Below are 14063 nucleotides of genomic sequence, written 5' to 3' on the forward strand. Positions count from 1 at the left end.
GGTAAGTTTAGGAAAAATTGATTTTGGCGATCAGAAATAGGTAAAGGATACAATTGATAATAATGATAAACATCTGATTCGTAATAATTGCGCCTTTTGAATAAGATTTAATTTCAATGATTTTTTCAAAATTTAAAATATTTTCAATACCTATTAACAGCTGGTATTGGCAAATTATCAATTGTCAATTGATTTTTAAATTCATTTATTTCTTTTATTAATTTAATTGGATTAATGATTGAATTATGTAGTGTGTTCAGTTTAGCGAAAGATACAGCTACTTCTGTTTTTTCAATTATGTATATCATTGATATTTGATTAATTATTAAATGTAATGAAGATATTGATTACTATTTGTTTGGTTAAGTGCTAGGTACTTCTTTAATTGTCCTTTCTAATTGTAAAATATTTTAAATATATATTGATTTGCAGAAACATTTGATATGACGTTTTGAAATTCATTTATTGATTTTTCTAATAAGGTTGCTTGATTAATTAAAGCTTCTTTTAATTTTTTTTGGTTTTCTTTTAATTGATTTATTAAATTATCATATTTTTCTGCATCATTTTGATCAATATTTCCAGTGATTACTTTGATTAAAGAGCCAAGAGGGTTGAAAATACCTCGTCACCGTCTATAGATTACAACACCGTTTATAGATTACAACAAAGTTGTAATCTAGTTGTGACCTCGTTTTTGTTTTTCAATATGTATATTTCGATTAATTTCTCTAATACTATTTTCAATTCGTTTTTCGTAAGCGAATAATGGTAACAATGTATTTTCATATTCTCTCATATAAATGAAATCAGTATTTAAAGCATTAATTAAAATGTTTGCATAATTTTTTAAAGTATTAAATTCTTTTAGGAATAGGAGTTAAATCTTGAATTTGAATTAAGGACCAATAATTAGTAATTAATTTTGTTGTACCTAATTTGTACGGTAGTATTCCAGGATTATCATTTAGATCATGGAATTTTACTCCGCTTGCATTGATGTAAATGATTTCGATCCATCTGCAACAAGGGGCATTATTTTAGCTTCGTTTATGTGAATAACTTCTTTTCTATTATTATTTGGATTTTGAATATCAATTTTATTATTTTCTAATATTTGTGTTAATAAAAACGGACCTTTAAATCTTGGTTTAAGTTTACCAAGTTTACCTTTTTTCTTATTTTTTATATACTTGACAACCTACCTGTAGATTTTCGGTTTTTGTATTGTTTTTTCTTTTAAATTATTTGTGTCATTTTTTATTTTTTCATATAATGTATTAGTTTTAATTCGATGTGAGTTTATATATTCTGAATAAATATGTGCAGGCATTAATTTCATAGGATCTTGTGTATCTGTAGGTCCTAGGATTAATTCGAAGGGTGTAAAATTTGTACTAGAATGTATGGTACTATTATAAGCAATAACTGCATATGGCATTAAAGATACAATGTCTTCGTTTTTGTCTTTTTTTTCAAAATTTTAACATTTTCGATTAGAGTTGAATTTAATCTTTCCACTGGACTGTTTGATTCGCGGTGTTGTGGAGTTGTAAAATGTATTTTAATATTATGTGATTCTAATAAGTCTTTTACAGTTTGATTTTTAAATTCAGATCCATTATCTGAAATAATTGTTTTAGGGATACCACAAAATGAAGTCAATATATTTTATAATATCATTTTTCATTGATTTCCAATAATATCTTAATTTTATTCGAGTTAGAGTTTCTTAAATTCCACGATGATTGGTTTTGCCTTCATGAGAAAATTGAATAATTTGATTTCTTTCATCAGGTTTAACGTTATGTATTTGTTTGTTATATTCAACTAATTTTAATTCATTAAAATGGTTACCTAAAACTTGTTGGAAAAGTGGACGTAAGTCTTGTGATAAAAAGTGTATATAATTAGTTTTATTTGACATATAGTCTCTAATAAAATTGAAAATAGCATGTTCATTAGCAGGAATTATTGCATAAACTATTTTTTTATCATCAAAATTTTCAGATTTGCATTTTACGTATGCATTATATGGGGATTTTTTTATAATAAACGGATTATTTTTATTATTAATTATTTCATCTAATAGAGGAATTTCTTTTAAAGTTTCATTGACATTTGTACTGTGGACAGTATTAGAAGTAAAATCATTATCAGGAGGTCTTAATTGGATATTTTGAAGTATTTTAATTTTTGGACTTCTCCTTGAAGTTGAAGGGAGTTCTTCAAATTCTTTTAAGGTTTTAGAAATATCTTCATCATTTAATTTATTTGGATTAAATTTTTCTGTACCAAGATTTTGCAAGAATTCGTCAATATCCGATCATCTAAAATTTCTTCGGGATTATTGTAAAGAGATTGTGTTCTAAAGCATTAATTTGAATTCGAGATAATGCATCAGCGTTTGTATTTTGCTTACCATTTTTATAAATAATTTCATATTGATATTCTTCTAATTTTAATCCCCATCTCATAAGTTTAGAGTTGGGTTCTTTTAAATTAAATAACTATACTAGAGGTCTATGATCAGTATAGATAATAAATTTCTTTCCGTAAAGATAAGGTCGACAATATTTACAAGCCCATATAATGGCTAATAATTCTTTCTCTATGGTTGAATACTTTTGTTCAGTTTCGTTAAGAGTTCTTGATGCATATGCTACACGATGATCATTTGGGGGTGTATCTTGAGATAATACTACGCCAATAGCATAATTTGATGCGTCAGTAGTTAATACAAATGATTTAGTAAAGTCTGGATATTTTAAGATTGGTGCATTAATTAAAAAAAAAAAAAAAAAATACTTTTATTACCATTCAAAATTATTAAACATTATTACAGAATATACGAAACAGAATTCCATGAATATACAAATAATTCAAAATTACAACAATTTGTTTGGTAATCGGAGTGCAACGCGATTTTTATTAAAAAAAAAACCGATACACATGCAAGTACATAGATTACTTGTACATGTGCTGTACAACCCGTGTTCCTAAATAAACTATTTTCTAAAAAACGTAATATTATATATTTACAATAAGGTCCATACCAAAATCAAAAGGGACAATATGTGCATTTTACAATGAACTAGCGAGTGGCTATGAAGCTGGGCAAAAAGAAAAACAAAAAAAAAACAAAAGAATCCAAAGACGAGCGAGAACGGTATAGGGGCGAGCACGAAGGGTAGATAACAGGCGACTGAGAATTTAATTTTAATGTAAATTAATTAATTAAAACAAAAATACCATTTTATAAAATACGATCACATTAGGTTACCATAATTTGCGTGTTTAAGAGATATTTTTTTAAGTTTATAATAAATTTTTTAGGCGAACATCCCTTTATATAAATAGGTAGTTCATTCCACATCCGAATGCCCATATATAAAAAAGATTTTTTAAAGGTTGCTGTTCTATGTAAAGGAATTCTAAGCAAATGGGGATTTCTTGTATTATAAGGAATATCTTGATTAAAAAATAAATTTTTTAAATTTGCAGGCTGTCCGGTTTTCATTATTTTATAAATTAAATTAAACATATGGACTTTCCTTCTATTGCTCATATTCAGAATTAAATTAGAATTTAAATATGGAGTTATGCGGTTTCTAGAGGCAATATTAAATGAATATCTCATGCAACTATTCTGAAGTTTTTGTATTTTGTTCGATAAGTATTTAGTTAAAGAATCGCCGTATACAATATCCCCATAGTCAAGTAATGAAAGAACTAGTGTATCACACAGCCAATATTTTATTTTTGAAGGCAACATTTTCTTATACTGATGAAGGCCCTTTAATCTGATGTAGGCGGCTTGAAGTTTGACTTTAATATGGGAAGTAAAGTTAAGATTTGAATCAATAACTACACCTAAATTACGTTTTTCAGTTACAACTGGAACAGACTCGCCTTTAACAACTACTTTAAATCTGTTTGAAACCTCTTGCAGCTGACTCTTGTTATGTGTTACAAACATTACACACGATTTTGATGCGTTAAGTTTTAAGTTATGATTCTCAGTAAACACGGCCAAGCTCTAAAGTAAATATTTTAAGTGATTAAAAGATTGTAGAAAAGAAGGTGTCTTGAGCGTTTTTCTTTAGGTTTAGAGATTTTAGCAAAATCTTTAATGAATCTGCGGTAATAACCGGCTAGCCTAAGAATGATTTAATTTCTTTCTGGGTTTTGGGGATTGGAAAGTTTTTTACAGCTTTGATTTTGTCTTCATTAGGTTTAACACCATCTTGAGTAATTAAATGTCCTAAATAATTAACTTCAGTACGTAAGAATTCCGATTTATCAAGTTGTATTTTAAAATTTGATTGTCTAAATCGTTCAAAAAATAATTTTAACCTTTCAATATGTTCCTGTAAAGAAGTACTATACAGGGTGTTTCAAAAGTCATGGTCCAAACTGAAAGGGGGGGGTAGGGAAGGCTTTTTTAATCACAATAACTCGCTATGTTGTTATCCGATTTTTGATGGTTTAGAAGTTATACCTGTTTTTCATTTTTTTTTCTATAATTTACTTCTGGCTTAAAAAAATATTTTTTTCTATGTCTGGGGCTTTATTTTTTAAATATATTTTTTTGTTTTTATTCCAACAAATGTCGAGTCTTTTTAATAAAAGAGTAGTGTAATTTTTTTTTTATTTCGCTACAGAAAATCTTGTTTAATGTGTTTTTGGATTCTTCAAAAATGAATTTTAACAATTTAATGAAGCACCACTACACAGTACACAAAGACCTACAGGAATTTAAACCAATGTTTCTAGTCTTTCAATAAAAACATTTACCTTATAGTGTTTATTATTTCATCAATGTATGTTAAGAAAATTTTTACAAAAATGAAACGTAAAAGAAATAAAATCATACCACATTTTTTGCTTGCATACCACAAATTTGGTACTATTTAAGTGCGCTTGACCTTCAAATTGGAATTCAGAATGCTATCAAAAGCCACAAACAAAAATGGTATTCTCACATGGACCATTTTAAATAGCCAAACCGACTATTGTTGGTATTTTCTGTATTGTTTTCTGTTTGTCTTTAGCTAACGTGTTAATCGATTTTTTTTCTGTGTTCTGACCTATTATACCATTAAAGTAATAATTAATCTGCATCGAGATGCCGGATCGGTATACCCCACGGGAATATGCTGAAATGCATTACATTTATGGATAGTGCGGTGGGAACGCTCGCCTTGCTGCAAGAGAGTATCGTGATCGTTATCCGGATCGTGAACGCTTTCCCGTTCATACGAGTACATAACTCATATTTGCGGGGAGAAATACCTGGTGATGTACAACAAGCCAGAAGTAAATTATAGCAAAAAAGTTAAAAACAGCTATAACTTCTAAACCATCAAAAATCGTCACATCGATAACAACATAGGGGGTTATTGTGATTCCAAATGCCCCCCCTAACCCCCCCTTTCAGTTTGGACCATGACTTTTGAAACACCCTGTATATTATAATATCATTAAGATATACACAATAGATTTCTTTTTGTTAACCTCTTAAAACATTGTTCATTACACGTTGAAATGTAGCTGGTGAATTTTTTAATCCAAAAGGCATTCTTTTGAATTTAAAATGTCCAGTGTCAGTTGAAAATGCAGTTTTATGAATATTATTAGGATTCATTTCGATTTGATGAAATCCATTTGCGAGATCTAATGTAGTAAAATATTGTGCTTTACCTAACTTATAAAGAATATCAGAAATGTTAGGAAATGGAAATTTGTCATCAATGGTTTTAAATTTAATTTCCGATAATCAATAATTTAAAATTCTCCATTTCTTTTTACCGCTTGCATCTAATTTTTTTGGTACGATCCATATTGAAATAGAATAGGGCGAATTTGAGTGTTGGATTATATTATTGTTTAACATTTTATTAATTTGTGTTTTAACTTCTGTTTTATGAATTTCTGGATATCTATAACTTTTAGTAAAAATTGGTGAATCATCAGTAAGGTTTATTTTATGTTTAACTTGATTAGTAAATGTTAAAGGTATGTCTTCTGAATAGAAAATATCTCTATATTCATAGCAGAGTTTACGAATTGCATTATATTCTTCTTGATTACAATGATTGAATCTTAAATTTTTTAAATTAGCTTTTAATTTATTATCAATTTCAGGATTAATTGTTAAATAAGTTTTCATTTTTTCAGTATTGTTTTCTGTTTGTCTTTAGCTAACGTGTTAATCGATTTTTTTTCTGTGTTCTGACCTATTATACCATTAAAGTAATAATTAATCTGCATCGAGATGCCGGATCGGTATACCCCACGGGAATATGCTGAAATGCATTACATTTATGGATAGTGCGGTGGGAACGCTCGCCTTGCTGCAAGAGAGTATCGTGATCGTTATCCGGATCGTGAACGCTTTCCCGTTCATACGAGTACATAACTCATATTTGCGGGGAGAAATACCTGGTGATGTACAACAAGCCAGAAGTAAATTATAGCAAAAAAGTTAAAAACAGCTATAACTTCTAAACCATCAAAAATCGTCACATCGATAACAACATAGGGGGTTATTGTGATTCCAAATGCCCCCCCTAACCCCCCCTTTCAGTTTGGACCATGACTTTTGAAACACCCTGTATATTATAATATCATTAAGATATACACAATAGATTTCTTTTTGTTAACCTCTTAAAACATTGTTCATTACACGTTGAAATGTAGCTGGTGAATTTTTTAATCCAAAAGGCATTCTTTTGAATTTAAAATGTCCAGTGTCAGTTGAAAATGCAGTTTTATGAATATTATTAGGATTCATTTCGATTTGATGAAATCCATTTGCGAGATCTAATGTAGTAAAATATTGTGCTTTACCTAACTTATAAAGAATATCAGAAATGTTAGGAAATGGAAATTTGTCATCAATGGTTTTAAATTTAATTTCCGATAATCAATAATTTAAAATTCTCCATTTCTTTTTACCGCTTGCATCTAATTTTTTTGGTACGATCCATATTGAAATAGAATAGGGCGAATTTGAGTGTTGGATTATATTATTGTTTAACATTTTATTAATTTGTGTTTTAACTTCTGTTTTATGAATTTCTGGATATCTATAACTTTTAGTAAAAATTGGTGAATCATCAGTAAGGTTTATTTTATGTTTAACTTAGTAAATGTTAAAGGTATGTCTTCTGAATAGAAAATATCTCTATATTCATAGCAGAGTTTACGAATTGCATTATATTCTTCTTGATTACAATGATTTAATCTTAAATTTTTTAAATTAGCTTTTTATTTTATTATCAATTTCAGGATTAATTGTTAAATAAGTTTTCATTTTTTCAATAAAATTGTTTTCTGTTTCTTTAATATCAACGTTTTTTTTCAAAAGGTTTTGAGACTTCTAATTTAATAGGAAATTCTTGTGTATTGGTTATAATTGTTGTATAATAATTTTCCATTGTCACAGCTTCTGGCATTTCTGCTCCATTAAAATTTGTATAACTTAATATGCCTATGCCATCTTTTTGATTCACTGGTAATTTAACCTTTTGAGACATTCGAGGTTGTAAGATAATGAATTTTGTTGTATCTGCAAGGACGCGTTTAGGGTTATCTGCTTTGTTTGCTGTATGAAATTTTAAAGGCAAGGTTACAGTGAGTGTTTTTGAGGTTGAATTTTTAAAATTAATTATGGCATTTATATCCATAAAGAAATCTATACGTAGTAAACCATCGAATTTTTCTGAAAAATTGAATAAATAACATTTATGATTTTTGTTAATATTAAAACATGGGAAAATTGGAATATCAACCACTTCATGATGAACCGAAGTTCCATGTGCAGTTTTAACTGTAAAATATTCATTAAAAATATTTGGATAAACATTATAAGCAATTGAGGGTTTGATAAAACTTTTACCACTGCTAGTATCTATTAAAAAAGTTGCGTATATTTTTTATTATTATAGTTCTGGTATATTTAGTATTGGCAAATTAGTGGCTATATGAGTATTTAGAAATACTATATCTGTTCTTTGGAGTTCAGGACCAACAAAAAATTTTCATGTTCATCATTAGGTTCATATTTATCTTGATCATTTATTATATTATTCTCATTTCAATTTTCTTGTGAATGTTTTTCAAAGAAATATTGATTCGAATCAAAATTAGGGTTTATCATCATAATTCTTGAATGGGTCATAAATTTCTTGATTATTGTTTTGTGAGTATTCTTCCTCATTTAATTCGACATTATGATTAGAAATTTGATTCGGTCTTTAGATAGATCGTATTCTGGAATTTGAAGAGGATGTATCCATTGGTTCAGGGATATCATTTCTGTTATTATTATTAAATGTTCTAAAATTATTATTTTGGTGTTGATACATTGTATTAGGTATAATAAATCTATTTTGTTGTTGGCGATATTGCATAGAGTTTGGCTGTCTAAAGTTATTATTAAGTAATTATTCATGTTTCTAGCTTCACGATTAAAAGAATCATTATAGCTTAAAGGTAAAATAACGGGTTTATTAATTTTATTTTGAGAGTTTGAAGGATTATTATTATTTTTATGTTGATTACTATTAATATTTAAATTATTTGCTCTATTTTTAAATCGTAAAAAGTTTTCTTCTTCTTTAACGAATAAAAGTGCTTGTTATAAAGAGTCTGGGTTTTTTAATCTAACTATTTGTTGCATATGATAATTAAGATTATTTATAAAAGATTTTAAACATAAATCATTATATTGAGTAATTTTACTATTAATTTTACTAAACAATAAAGGTCTAGCATCTTGTAATTTTTGTCCAAAAGAAGCTGGATTTTCATTTATATCCATTTTCATGTTAACTATATCTTGAACTAAACAATCTTCTGATCTGAAAAGGTAACTATGAGAGCATCTTTAATTTTCTGCCAAGAATCTAATTCTGTTCGATGAGCTACTAATTCAGCTGCTCTGCCTATTAGCGTTGATTGAATATTTGGGAAGATACGCAATCCTGTGTTAAAAAGTGTACCCAGTCGACTATCGGATTGCCGTTCAGTTTCGTGCACCGTGTGGTGCTGCCGCGAAGCGTCAAATCTAGGAACGATTTATCTTAGCTGCGTGGACTTGGCTTTTGGCTTCTTTGAGTCAGGTTTTCAACGACGCTGGAATCTCCGGTTACGGGGCCGTGTTGGATATTTTTTTAAGATATGGGATGATGCTGCCAACCATGTTTTTATTTTTTTTTTGAACATACAGCACGGTGTCATTTATGTGGTGGTCAAGTGATAAGTGATATAAAATATATTTAAAAACAAATAATTACTTACCAAAATATGTTTTTGAGACAAAAATTAATACAAAAATATATATAAAAAGCTATTTTTACAAAATTACCAACAAAGTTTAATACAAGTTATAATTCCAACAAACATTATGTTTCCTCCATTTTGTGTTCAAGAGGGTCAAGTTTTTAAATAAAAAGCCCGTTGCACTTAATTAACTAAAAACTAATATACAAAAAATATGTGGAACAAATTTTAAGATATAAGTAGGTTTCACGTAAATATTATAAAGAATACCTAATTGAAATAATTCATCAGACTTAATACCGATGGTAATATAACTTCTTGATCAATAATTTTTTGTAAAAAGTAACCCATTTTGTCATGTGATTCAATATCTGAAAAATTGTGCCGCGTAGTGAGATTTGTAAAGTAAGGGGTTGTGAGTGAGGATGTTAATAGAAATAGAAAATAGGCCACATTTTAAGTTTTAAGCGACACAGAAAAATTCTCAATTACCAGTTGTTACATACTTAAAACTATAAAAAGATACCTAGTAATAAAAAAAGAAACATTTTGTTTAAAGACCCCGCATCACGGTTATACAGGACGTCAATAGAGGTGGTATAATTAGAGGAAAGTTAAGCAATATAGTGTCCTTTTATAATAAAATCTAAATACTTCCTAAATTTTGCAAAAAACTGAAATTTGGCAAAATCATTTTATTTTTTTTTCTGGCGTTATTTCAAAATATATGACAAAAGTATTTATTAAATAAATAAGTTATTGTGACCACTTCTTCTGGCCTATACGATGACACCTTTAAATTTAAAATACGACGTTCTGTCTTTAAAGAGACATCATCAACTTGTTTTGTTTTTCTTTGTCGGCGCTATATTGACCATTTGTAACGACGCGGGAATCTTTGGGCGCCCGGCCGTTTTGTTATTTTTTTAAGACAAGGGCGATGATGATAACAGCCCTTTTATTTATTTTGTTATTGCCGATATTTAAATGCGCTGTGATCTCGCATAAATAACTAGATAAATGTGGTGGTCAAGTAATGTATTGGAAGGTGCTATCTCTTACAACTTAAATTTTATGAACAAATAATTACTTACCAAAATCCTTTTTTGAGACAAAAATAAATAAATGAAAACAAACCAAAAAAATTCAATAAGCTTTTATTTATTAATTAGAAAATTAACCAAAATATTAAATAAAGGTGATGATATAGGTAGGTTTCACGTAAATATAAAGAGTAAATTCAATAATTAAATATTTTATATCTATATACGGTACTATAGTTTTTTAGAGTCAATAATTTTTTGCAAAAAGTAGCCCGTAATGTGATTTTTGACAATACGGGTGTGTGAAACCAGCCAATATCTCAAAAACTGTGTAGGGTAGTGAGATCTGTGAAGTACACTTTTTTTGGACAAAAATATTGAAAAATAGATACCTGAATAATAAAGAATAGATAACTGAAATTAATATAAAAATAAAATCGCAAAATTTAAAAGGTTTTGAATAAGGGTGTAACAACACTATAAAATATAGAAAATAGGCCACATTTTAATTTGCAATACAGGTAAACACTTAATTACTAATTCTTAAAACTAGAAAAAGTTAATAAGAAAAAAAACAAATATTTTGTTTAACAGTATGAAGGGTCTCATCGCGATTATACAGGATGTCCAAAGTAAGGATGAGCAGTAAATGGTTTAAGGAGGCGAAAGTTGCGCAATATAAATGCAATGATTGAATAAATGCAATCTAAAAATTGGAAAAATGCCAAATACTTCCTAATATTCAGGAAAAAGGTGAAATTTGGCAAAATGGTTTTTTATTTTTTCTGGCGTTATTTGAAAATATAAAATAAAATCATTTATACATTGTTGTAAACACTTTCTTTCATTTACAAGTTAACATCTTTAACTTTTAAATACGACGTTCCTTCTTTAGAGAGTCATAATCAACTTTTTTTCTTCTTGTCGACGCCATGTTGGCCACTTCCAGTTTTGAATAACCCTTTTACTTTTTTAACGAGGTAATTTCTAGTGAGTAGTTGGAATCATCCCTATTAAATATTATATACCTCTCTCTCTTTTAAATACAATTTCGAATTTCAAAAAATTCAAAACATACTTTATTCATGAATACATGGTACCTACTTGTTGACATGGTACTTCTATGATATAAAATAGGCACATTAATCGACATATTACTAACACATAATTTAAAAACAATACACAATAGTGTGTTCAACATACTAGTATAAACACAAAATGTATTTTCAATTTCAAAGCAAGACGACTTAAAAATTTTTTAGAGTAACATCACAAATTCTAACCTTTACATCATTACTAAAAACTAATTATATACTATTGGCCTATTCCTAATTATCTTTAAAAAATTCTAATGCTATAAAAATACTTGCTTTTAAGAAGTTTCGTTAAGGACTTTTTAAAGCGAGGAGAACTTCTAGGGACTTTTATGACATTTGGAAAACGATTAAAAATTTGTATGCTCAAGTAAATAAGAGAATTCCTAGTTCACTTTTCGGGATGGGCATTGGAATATTGTATTCTTTTCTGATATTATAATGTTTTAAGGAGCCATTATTTTGAAGATACAATTTATATTTTTTATATATTAGGCAAGCAGACTCAACAATAAACAAGCAACACAAGGAAAGTATCTTTAAATAGGGGTCTGCATGTCCTGTGGAGATTTATGACACTTATATTTAATGGCTCGTTTCCATACTGTAGGTATTTTTGTATGAAAGTAAGTTCCAACTTTCAACAACAAAAAAATAGACCGTTTTTGCAGATATCAATCTCAGCTCATTTAAAACCACTCTAACAGCATAACATCGTCTAGCCAGTTTTTGCCTCCTCCATATACATATCTCCATAAAACTTAGGTTTATGATCAATAACAATCCCAAGAATCTGTTAAAATTATTCACTTCCAATTCTTTGTGAATCATGAACAGCTCTGAACATAAAAACTTAACAATTTAGTCTTATCTATGTTTAACAAATTAGCATCAAACCACTGTTTAATCATTAATAAATCTTTAGAAATTATTCTTGTTAATGTGCTTTTATTATTGTCTGCCCATAAGATAGTGGTGTCATCCGCAAAAATAGTGAAGAATCCTCTTATCTGGAGAGACGCCAGGTCATTTATATACAATAGAAATAAAATAGGACCGAGAAACGAACCCTGCTTACTACACAAAGTTCAGACAAACTGCCATTTGGCCAAACAAACTTTTTTCTGTCTAACAAAACAAAATTTTAACCATTCTAGAGCAACTCCCCTAAACCCATATCTAGAAAGCTTACCTAGCAGTATTCCATGGTTGACACAGTCAAAGTCTTTAGAGAAGTCGCAGAATACCGCTGCAGCAAAGTGACCTTCTTCAAGCTCAAATATAATCTCTCCAGGAATGAAAACATTACTCGACATTCATTTAATATGTTATTTTTTTTAATTAGGAAAGCTACCATTCGTACTATTATAGACAGTTTTTTAATAACTTTAAAGGCTTTTTAGGCTTTATTTTTATCTTTTTCATGAATGAATTTCATCATGAAAACAATTATTGAAAATACTTAAAACACTAAAGACCATAAACATAATATATTGATTTAAAATTTTCTTAAAGTAAAAAAAAGAAAAAGAGAAAATGGCTCTCATAGACATGAAGAGACAATATCTCCAAGAGTTCGGATTGATTTTTGTAGAAAAAATAGATTTTAAAAGGAAAGAGATTTTTTTTAAAGATTTTCTAATAAATGCAAAAATTTATCAATATGCTGTGGACATAGGTTTGGTTTATTTATATTTATTTTATCTAGTTATATTTTATAATAATTGACTTGCATATATTATTATTTACTTTTAGAGTATGATAAAGTTCATTAAAGGATTTTATTGTGTTTTAACATAAATTTGAAAAATTCTCTGATGGGTTTATTAGAGAAGATACATTATTTGATCTAGCAAAGCTTTTATTAATTAAAAATATTTCTATCTTAAAAAACTGAGAACATTGTTTTTACATTTTCTTACATTATTGCACCCACGATAAGCACACTGATTAATTTTGCCTAAAGGAGCCATTGTCTTACAAACTAAACACATTTACATATATCTATCTATTTGTGATTATGATATCCAAGAAAATTTTAATTTAACTACGAAATTTCAATACGGCAAACACGAACCTGTGCAAAAACTCTCCCACACGACTCAGGGATGATCGGCCGATTACTAATGAGAAGCGACGGACGAAATTATTTTCGCGCATACTGGAGAGAATCGCCATCTATTTTTCACGCATATTTGCGGTCACGCTTTAGCCCATAAGGTTGCGTATCTTCCCAAATATTCAATCAACGCTATTAGTTTTCCTATTATTGTGTCAAAAAGACAAATGTTAATAGGGTGATTAGGTTCTGGACGATTTTGATGATTAGTAAGAAAGTGTTCGCATGAAGAAATAAATCTATTTAAAGTTTTTGAATTTCCATCATAGCTTAGAATGTTATCAGCTTGATAACGTATCAATTGATAATTTGGTTGTGCCATTTTAAAAGATTTTAATTTTACTATCAAAAAGTTTTACTAAACTATCTAAATAAGTATCTTCCAGTTTTTTGGAGCTAAATATTAAATAGAAATAAATATATAAAATTCAAATCAGATATTATATCAATAAATAAGGATATTTGGTAAAAAAAAGGATTACTTACAATGAAAGTAACATTGCTTTTAACATGGATACT

The sequence above is a fragment of the Anthonomus grandis genome, chromosome 1 (genome assembly GCF_022605725.1).
Source record: "Anthonomus grandis grandis chromosome 1, icAntGran1.3, whole genome shotgun sequence".
Lineage (NCBI taxonomy): Eukaryota > Metazoa > Arthropoda > Insecta > Coleoptera > Curculionidae > Anthonomus > Anthonomus grandis.